Source organism: Chrysochloris asiatica, unplaced genomic scaffold (assembly GCF_000296735.1).
Source record: "Chrysochloris asiatica unplaced genomic scaffold, ChrAsi1.0 scaffold00114, whole genome shotgun sequence".
NCBI classification, from domain to species: domain Eukaryota; kingdom Metazoa; phylum Chordata; class Mammalia; order Afrosoricida; family Chrysochloridae; genus Chrysochloris; species Chrysochloris asiatica.
Genome location: NW_006408632.1, coordinates 4,673,534 through 4,683,755, shown reverse-complemented (window position 1 = coordinate 4,683,755; position 10,222 = coordinate 4,673,534).

Sequence of the window (10,222 nt, the reverse complement as noted above, 5' to 3'; positions counted from 1 at the left end):
ACTAATCTTGTTCAATTTTCCCATTTAACATGTCCTGTGTATTTTGTTTGTTTGTTGTTGTTGTTGAAATGTATACATGATATACTGTGTAATAAATATTATAATCAGAATATTCTGGAATATAGCAAAGGATTAAAAATCCAGAAATTCATTTTATGAAGTTAAGGTTTTCTGTCAACTTGACTGGGCAGGATTTCTCAGTGTTTGGCTGTTAGGGAGTGTCATTCTGTTGGGTAAGCACTGGACTGCCAAACACACAGTTGGCAGTTCAAACCCACCAGCCACTCCTTGGAGACCATGTACAGGGTCACTATGCGCTGTAACCAACTCAATGGCACTTAACAGCAACAGCAATAAATCACTCAAGAAGATAGATGCGAAAAATTTGTGCCAATAGAATCCAATGGTGTATCAAATATATATCATGACCAACATGGATTCATACCAGGTATGCAGGGATGGTTCAACATTAGAAAAACAATCATCATAGGCCATCACTCAAAGTAAACACAGGAAAAGAACCACAGGATCGCATCAATTGATTCAGAAAAGACTCTTCACAAACTCCATTCTTGATAAAAACACTTAACAAAATACGATTAAAAGGGAAATGCATCAACATCATTAAGGGTATATGTACAAAACCAATGGCCAACATTACTCTCAACAAAGAGAAACTGAAAGCATTCCCCTTGTGAAAGAGACACAGACAAAGATGTCCTTTATTACCACTTCTACTCAACATTGTGCTGGAACTAACGTAACAACACTTAACAACAACAATGTAAGGCAAAAAGGGGAAATTGAAGTCATCCAAATTGGAAAAGAAGTAGTAAAACTCATGATTTGCAGATGATACGATCCTATGTATAAAAATACCAAATATTCAGAGAGAAAATTATTGGAACTTACTCAAAGATTCAGCCATGTGTCAGAACACAAGGTCAACATACAAAAAACAAGTGAATTCCTTTACACTAATAAAGAAAGCTCTGAAAAGAAAATCAAGAAAACAATACAATTTATAATAGCTAATCAAAAGATGAATACTTAAGAATAAATCTGTCCAGAGAAATAAAATATTTTTACAAAGAAAACTACAAAACACTACTATAAAAAACCAAGAGACCCACATAAATGGAAGAATATTCCATACTCATGGATAGAAAGACTTAACATTGTGAAAGTGCCAGTATGACCCAAAACAATCTACAGACATGTAATCCTAATCCAGAGTCCAACATAATTTTTTTAAAGAGATGGAAAAACTAGACACTCTCTTTATATGGAAAGGAGAGAGAGCCCTGAGAAAACAAAGCATTACTAAAAGAAGACCAAGTTAGGTTGCCTCCCACTTCCTGATTTCAAGGCTATAATAGACCAAACAGCATGCTACTGGTACAACAAAAGACATTCAAATCAATTGGAGAAATTGAATTTGTAGTATAAAATACATCCATCTTGCTCAGCTGATATATGACAAAGGACCAAAATACAATAAATGGGTAAGAGAAAGTCTTTTTAATACACGGTATCGGTAAAACTGGATATCCATCTGCAAAGAATTAAACAAGACATGTATTTCACACCATATACAATAATGAACCCAAGATGAGTCAAAGATATAAATGTAAAATCTAGAACTATAAAGAGCATCAATGAAAAAATAGAGACAAATTTATGGTCCTTAATAAATGGTATCACTATCAAACATAACTGAAAATGTATAAACAACAGAAAACAAATCAGATGACTGGAACTTCATAAAAATTAGACACCTATATGCATCAAAAGAATTCACCAAGGGAGTAAAAAGATAACTCAAGACTGGGAAAATATTTTTGGCAATGAATGATCTATAAAAAATAAATTTAAAACACCTCAACAACAAAAAGAAAACCAAAATCCTAGATTCATACTTCATATATTCCATGTTACAATTATCCATGGATGTTTACAGCTGTTTCTTTTCATTTTGAGTCTTGCCTTATCAGCAAATGAAGTTCCTGAAAGCTTTACTCCATTCATGTCATCATGACTACTCTTCTTTTAGGATACAACCCTTTCTCAATCCAATTTTGAGTGCCTTACAAGCTAAGGGGCTCATTATCTGACAATATTCTGGTGATTTTAATCATGCTTCAGTATTCAATTCTCATACTATCTGACAGTGCTCCACTGCTTTTCATAAGGTTTTCAATGACTTCTGCCTCTCTTTTTTCCTAGTCTGTGTTAATCTAGAAATCAGCTGAAACCTGTTCACCATGGGTATGCCCTGCTGGCATTTAAAACAATGGTGTCATAGCTGCCAGCATTACAGTACTACAACACAAAGCATGGACATATCATCAGGCGAGGTCATTCCCTGGAAATGGACATCGTGCTTGGCAAATTAAAAGGACAGTGCAAAAGATGAAGAACTTCAACAAGATGTATTGACATCATGGCTACAGTAAAGGGCTCTAACATACAGCACAGAACTTGGCAGTGCTTGTAGGGTTCGTTGTATAATGGGTCAATATAAATTAGAACCAACTCCATGGCACCTAACAGTAATAGCAGAGTTCAGTTCATTTCTGCTAAGCACAGTGACAAAGAAACCTGGACAGGGAGGCCAAGGAGTGAAAGCGTTCATACTACAGGATCTGATTACCCTGGACTAGGTTCCTTGTTCTAGGGAAGGAATCTCTTGGACAAGTGACTATCTGCTATGAGCTATGGTTTTCTCGTTAAAACAGAGGTGGCCATAGACCACCCCACTGCCCATCTGCAGGGTTGTGATTAGCAGGAAACCAGAAAATGCCTGAAAAGCTTAACCCCTGGCATGTTGGAGGTGACAGCATCACTGTCATCTTGACAATGATTGAGCCATGGGGCAAAAGTTTCCTATCACCTTGAGAAACAGATAAAAAAACATCAGAAACAACAAAGTCTCCCCATCAAATCTCTCCATGGAGCTCATCATCAATACTAAAGGTGTCTGGTGGGAGGAGTGGGCTCCTCATCCAGGGAGCATTTAGATGGCAATTGTAGAAAACTATAAAAGGAAGAGGACTGAGTGGACACAGTGGCTGTACCAGTACATTTTTAATCAGGGCTCTAAATACCCCAAGTCTTTTCCAGGACTGACTACAGGGCCTGCATTGCCTTCCTAGGATCCATCTTACTGAAACTGGAAAAATAAAGACCTACCTTCATCTGGATGAATGCCTCCTCAATCCTAATATCCACTTTAAAATTTCCCTACACTATGAACTCTCTGCACCATGTGGTAGCTGTGTTTGCATATAGTCTATCTTCTTGGACAGACAACATTGCAAAAAATATTGTGTTTTCCTAGATGAGATGTTCTCAAAGTGTGGTCAAGAGAACACCAGAAGAATACTAGATACTTCTAGAGAGTCCCTGAGATCAAAACTATTTTAATAATAATTCTAGAATGTCATTTGTCTTTTTAAGTGTGCTGACATTTGTACTGATGGTGGATAACACTATTGGCAACTTAGTATGTGTCATGGGAGCAGCATCAAAGTGTACAAGTAGTCATTGTATTTATCACTGCCACACACTAGCATTGAAACACAATCTTGTGTCACAAAAAGGATTTATCTTAAAGTACAATGCTGTCTGTGATATGATAAAATCTATATACCTGCATGCATTTAGGAAGACCAATTAATATAATTATTACTTAAATTTATGCATCAACCACTAAAACCAATGATGGTGAAATTGAACCATTATACAAAATTTTCAATGCAAAATTGATCAACTATGCAACAGGGATGTGTTGGCAATTACAGGTGATAGGAATGTGAAAGTTAGAAACACAGAGAAAGGATTAGTAGTTGAAAAATATGACCGTGGTGATAGAAACAATGCTGAAGAATTTGACAAGACCAGTAACTTCTTTATTGCAGATACCTTTTTCAATGACACAAATAGTGACTATAGACATGGAACTCCTCAAATGGAATAGACAGGCACTAAATCAACTACAAGTGTGGAAAAAGACAATAAAGAATATAGTACGCCAAAACAAAGACTGTGGAATAGACCATCAATTGCTCATATGCAAGGTCAGGTGGAATAATATGAAAACAAGTTCAAGAGAGTCAAATAAGACTTGAGTACATCCTACTTGAATTTAGAGACCATCTCAAGAACAAATTTGATGCATCAGACACGGATGTTCAGAGATCAGAAGAGTTGGAGGACGGCATCAAGTACATTATACATGAAGAAAGTAAAAGCATCATATGCTACCTCTTGAAACGAGCGCATATCCACCAGTTTTGTTTGGTTCAGTGACTCAGTGAATTCTTTCCACCTTCTATTGTTGCTTCCTGCATTAAAAAGACAGGAAAGAAAAACCAAAATGGATGTCAGAAGAAACTCTTAAATGTGTTCTTTAGCAGAGAGAATTTAATGCAATTGGAAGAAATGATGAAGTAAAACCAGTACACAGACATCATTAAAGGGTAGCTTGATAAGCCCAAACAACGTATTATCATAAAATGTGCAAGTACCTGGAATTAGAATATCAAGAGGAACATGCTAAGCATTTCCTAAACTCAATGAATGCAGGGAAAAAAACAAGCATCAGGTTGAACTACTGAAGGATTTTATGGGTAAAATATTGAATGATGCAGCAAGAATTAAAGAAGGTGTAAGGAATGCACAGTCACTGAACCAAAAATAATTGGTGGATGTGCAACCATTTCAATAAGTAGTACATGATTAACAACCAATGGTAGTCAAGGAAGAATTCCAAGCTGCACTGAAAGCATAGGTGAAAAATTAAGCTCAAGAAATTGACAGAATACAAATTAAAAGATTTCAATAAACTGACCTATAGTGTTTGGTGTGCTCACTCACCTAGCCAAGAAATTCAGAAGAATGTTACCCTTCCAGTTAATTGGAAGAGATGCATATTTATGACCATTCTAAAGAAACGTGCCCTGACAAAATGTGGATATCATCAAGCAACATCAATAATATAACATAATGAAACATTTTGAGGAAAGTAATTTTAAAATGGTTTTACAGTGAAAAGGAGTTTTCAGAAATTCAAATCAGATCCAGAAGATTATGTAGAATGAGGGATTGTTGTTGTTGTTGTTAAGTGCCTTCGAGTCGGTTCCGACCCATAGCGACCCTGTAAGGGTTTCCGAGGGTGTAAATCCTTACGGGAGTAGAAAGCCTCATCTTTCTCCCGCGGAGCGGCTGGTAGTTTCGAACCGCTGAGCTTAAGGTTCGCAGCCCGTTTCGTAACCACTACGCTACCATCACTGCTGATATTAGATGAATCCTTACTGAAAGCAGAGAATACCAGGAAGAAGTTTGTCCTTGTTGTTAAGTACCATCTAGTCAGTTCCGACTGTTATAACATTTCCGAGGAATGATTAGTGAGTTTGAACTGCCGACCTTGTAGTTCGAAGTCCAGTGTTGATCCTACAGCACCACATGAGAAGTCCAGGAAGATATTTGTCATGCTTTACTGACTACACAAAGACAATCAACTATTAAGATCATAACAAGTTATGGATAACATTTCGAAGAATGGGAATACCAAAACCCTCCCTTAATCTTGCTCATAAGAAATCAGTACATAGACATCATGATTGACAGAGAAAACATTGAAATTGTCAAATAATTAATTTTGCTTGGCTCCAAAATCAATGATTATGGAAGTAGAAGTCAACAGATCCAAGAGTGTATTACGTTAGGCAAATCTGCTGTAAAACATCTCTTTAAAGTGTTAAGAGTAAAAATGTCACTTTGAAGACTAAGGTGCATGTGATAGTTGAGGTTTTGTAGTAACTTGACTGGGCCAGAATTCTCAGTGGTTGGGCAGCTGAAATGTGGTTATTCCCATAAAGAAATCTAATACGGTATACTAAACTCTATGATGACGTTTGCTATGAGCAGCCAATCAATTCAAAGGAAGTTTTCTTGGGGGTGTAGCCTGCTTCCAATATATTAGACATTCAGGCAAAGTTTGTTTGCTCTCTGCTGGGTCTAAATCTTCTATCTGGCTCATCTTCCAATCTCTTTTTCCCTGAAGTTGAAATAGTGACCTGTTCTATTACCTGAAAATCTGACGAGTCCTCAGCAGCCTGCCTTCTTACTTGCCTGACCTACTTGCCTGCCTGTTGTCTGACCTGCCGATCTTGGTTCATCTGCCTGGACTTGTGACTCTTCCACTTCTATAATTGTGTGAGCCATTTCCTTAATACAAACTTACTTTATATATACAAATATATGTATCTCAGGTTTTGCTTCTCTAAAGAGCCCATCCGAAGACAGTGTCCTTAACCCAAGCTATGAAAACTTTAATCACCCAATATGCATGTGAAAGTTGAGTAATGAATAAGGACAGCCATGGAATAATCATTGCATTTGAATTACAGTGTTGGCAAAAAAAATATTGAGAGTACCATGGACTGCTGCAAGAACAGCCAATGCGTCTTTGGAAGAAGTACAAGTAGAATGTTCCTCAGAAGTGAGGAAGGTGAGACATCCTCTCTTGTACTTTGAACACAGTAACAGAAAGGACCCATTCCCTGGAAAAGGGCATCGTGCTTAGTATAGTGGAGGGTCAGTGAAAAATAAGATGACATTCAACAAGATGGATTGACAAAGGGCTCAAACATCACAATAGTTGTGATGGTGCAGGACCAGGCAATATTTGGTTCTGTTGTATGTAGGATAGCACCTAACAACAACAACAACCCTTCTCAAAAATTATGTATATCTGATTTATACTATATCCCGAGGGACACAAATCATGCTACTTTTAAATGTTCTTTGAGTTGGGAAACAAAAGGAAATCTGAAGTGGCAAGAACATGGCAGTAGGGTGGCTGGAGTAAAGTTTCCCAACAAAATTCTTATGGAACAACCCTTATTACCCTCAAAAAATTAATAAACACATGGTCATAATGGGAAAAGTTCCTTGTGCAACTTTCTTGGTCTTCTCATCATTTCAATATTTTAAGTTTTCTTTATGATACTCTCCCATGCCAGCATTTGTCTGTCCGTTTGTTGTGCTGTAGTAAATTATGTGATGCTGGAAATGATGTCACTAAGATTTTAAATGCTAGAAGAGTCATGAATGATAGACAGATTTCAGCAGCACTTACAGATTAAGACAGACTAGGAAAAAGGAAAAGCAGACCAGTTCTTAATGATTAGCCTGTGAAAACATTATGAATAGCAGTGGAATATTGGTGTAGTGCCAGAAGATAAACCACTCGGGATGGGAGGTGCTCAAAATATGACTGGGGAAGAGCTGCCTTCTTGAGGCAGGGTTGACCTTAATGATGTGGATGGAGCAAAGTTTTGGGGGCATTCATTTGCTCCATCCAATTTATATGAGAAGAAATACATGCAAACATCACTCATAATTAGAATATGGTATACATGAAATATGACTCTAAAATAATTGGAAGTTATTTTGTCAAAAATGAAAGGGAACACATACAAATCAATGTTATAGGCATTAGTGAGCTGAAATGAACTAATATTGGTCATTATGAATGAGACCATCATGTTTACTATCCCAGGAATGATATCTGTTCATTGTCAAAAAGAACATTTCAAAATCTTTCTTGAAGTACAATGCTGTCTGTGATAGGATACTATCCAGAAGTCTAAAAGGAAGACCAAGGAACCTTGGTGGCATGATAGGTTACACATTGGACTGTAAACTGCAAGGTCAAGGTCAGCAGTTTGAATCCATCACCTCTCTGCATGATAGAGATGATGATTTCTGTTTCCATAAAGATTTACAGCCTCAGAAACCCTATACATGGTTTCTATGAAGAGGAATCCACTCAAGGGCACATCACCACTACCATCACAAAGAAGACCAGTTAATACCACTATTATTCAAATTTATGCATAAACCACTAAAGTCAGTGATGATAAAACTGAAAAATTCTATCAAGTTCTTCAATCTAAACTTGATCAATCATACAGTGGAGATATATTGGTTAGCTACTGGCGTCCATATTGCCAAAGTTGGAAACAAAAAGGAAGGATCGGTATTGAAAACTATGGCCATAGTGCTAGAAATGATGCTGAAGATAGCAAGAGAGAATTGTGCAAGACCAATCATTTATTCATTGCCAACACTTTTATTCAACAGCTATACACATGGACCTGCCCAGATGGGGTACACAGGAATCAAATAAACTACGTCTATATGAAGAGATGATGGAGAAGCTACACATCATTAGTCAAAAGAAGGTCAGAAACCTTCTGTGGAACAGACCCTCATTTGTACATATACAAGTTCAGGTTGAATTTTTAGAAAAATAATACAAGTCCACAACAGCAAATATATGATCTTGAATATATCCCACCAGAATTTAGAGACCATGTTAAGAACAGATTTGATGCATTAGACACTAATAACTGAATACTAGAAGAGTTGTGGGATGACAAGAGCATCATACAGAAAGAAAGCAAAAGGTCATTAAGAAGATAGGAATGAAAGAAAAAGCCAAAAACAGATGTCAGGAGAGACCCTGAAACTTGCTATGGAGTGCAGAGAGATGCCATAGAATATTCATATTGAAGAAATGAAGAAGTCAAAGGGTTAAACAGAAAATTTCAAAGGTTAGCTCAAGATGACAATGTCAACTATTATAATGAAATGTACAAAGACCTTAGAAAAACCAAAAGGGAAGAACACACTCAGCATTTCTCAAACTGAATGAAATGAAGAAAAAATTCAAGACTCCATTTTCAATATAGGAGAATTCTATGGGCAAAATATTAAATGATGCAGAAAGTATCAAAAGAGGGTGGAAAGAATACACAGAGTCACTGTAACAAAAAGAAATGGTCAATGTTCAACCATTTCAAGAGCTAGCATACGATCATGAATAGGAATGATGATCAAGGGCATCCTTGTCTTGTTTCTGTTTCCAAGGGGAATGGCTTCCATTTCTCATCATTGAGAATGTTGGACTAATCATATGCCCTTAATTATGTTGAGGAATTTCCCTGCTATTCCTATTTTGTTGCACAGTATTTTTTAATCAGGACTGAGTGTCAGATTTGGTCAAAATACCTTTTCTGCATCAATCGATATTATGTGTTTTTCTTTATTTTATTTTTGTGGTGGAATAAGTTGATTGTTTTCTAAAATTGAACCAACCTTGCATAGCTGGTATAAATTGCTCCTGGCCATGATATATAGTTTTTTGATATATTGATACATTCTACTGGCTAGGATTTTGTTAAGAATTTTTACATCTACATTCATGAAGGATATTGGGCTATAACTTCCTTTTTTATTGATGTATTAGCCTGGTTTTAGAATCTTGAGTTATACTTGCTTGATAAAATGAAATAGCTTGAGTAGAACTGGTATCTGTTCTGCTCTTAATGTTTTGTAGAATCACTAGTTAATCCCTATGGCCATAGACTTTTTTTTAGTTAGCAGGTTTTTTTTCAGACTTATCTATTTCTTTACTTGTTATAGTCCTGCTGTTTTCTACTTCAGTCTGTTAATTTAGGTAGATCATGTGTTTCTAGAAACTTGTCTATTTCTTCTAGATTTTCAAATTTGTTGGAGAACAATTCTTTATAGTATTCTATTATTAGCCTTTTTATTTCTGTTGGTTCTGTGGTGAGATCACCGATATCATTTCTTATTTGTATTTTCTTTTTTTTTTTACACTTGCCAGTGGTTTGTTGATTTTATTAATCCCATTAAAGAACCAACTTTTTGTCTTGCTAATTCTTTCTATTGTTTATCTATTTTCTATTTTTGTCTTGCTAATTCTTTCTATTGTTTATCTATTTTCTATTTCATTTATTTCTGCTCCAACCTTTATTATCATTATTGTTTTATTCTTCTGGATACAGTAGGCTTATTTTGCTGCTGTTTTACTAATTGTTGGAGTTATTGGGTTCAGGTGTTAATTTTGGTTCTTTTTTATTTTTGCATGTGTGCTATTACTGCTATAAATTGCCCTCTGGGCACTGATTTTGTTGTGTCTCAAAGGTTGTGGTAATGTTGCATTTTCATTCTCAGTTGATTCAAAGAATATCTTTAGTTCATTTTTGTTTGTTCAATTACCCTGTAGCTTTTCAGTAGGGTCCCTATAGTGCATCTGCCTAATCTACCATCTTGCTGGAAGTGAATTTTATTTTTTGAAAATCCTAGTAGTAATACTTTTCAACTTGCATATTAAAAATGAAGAATT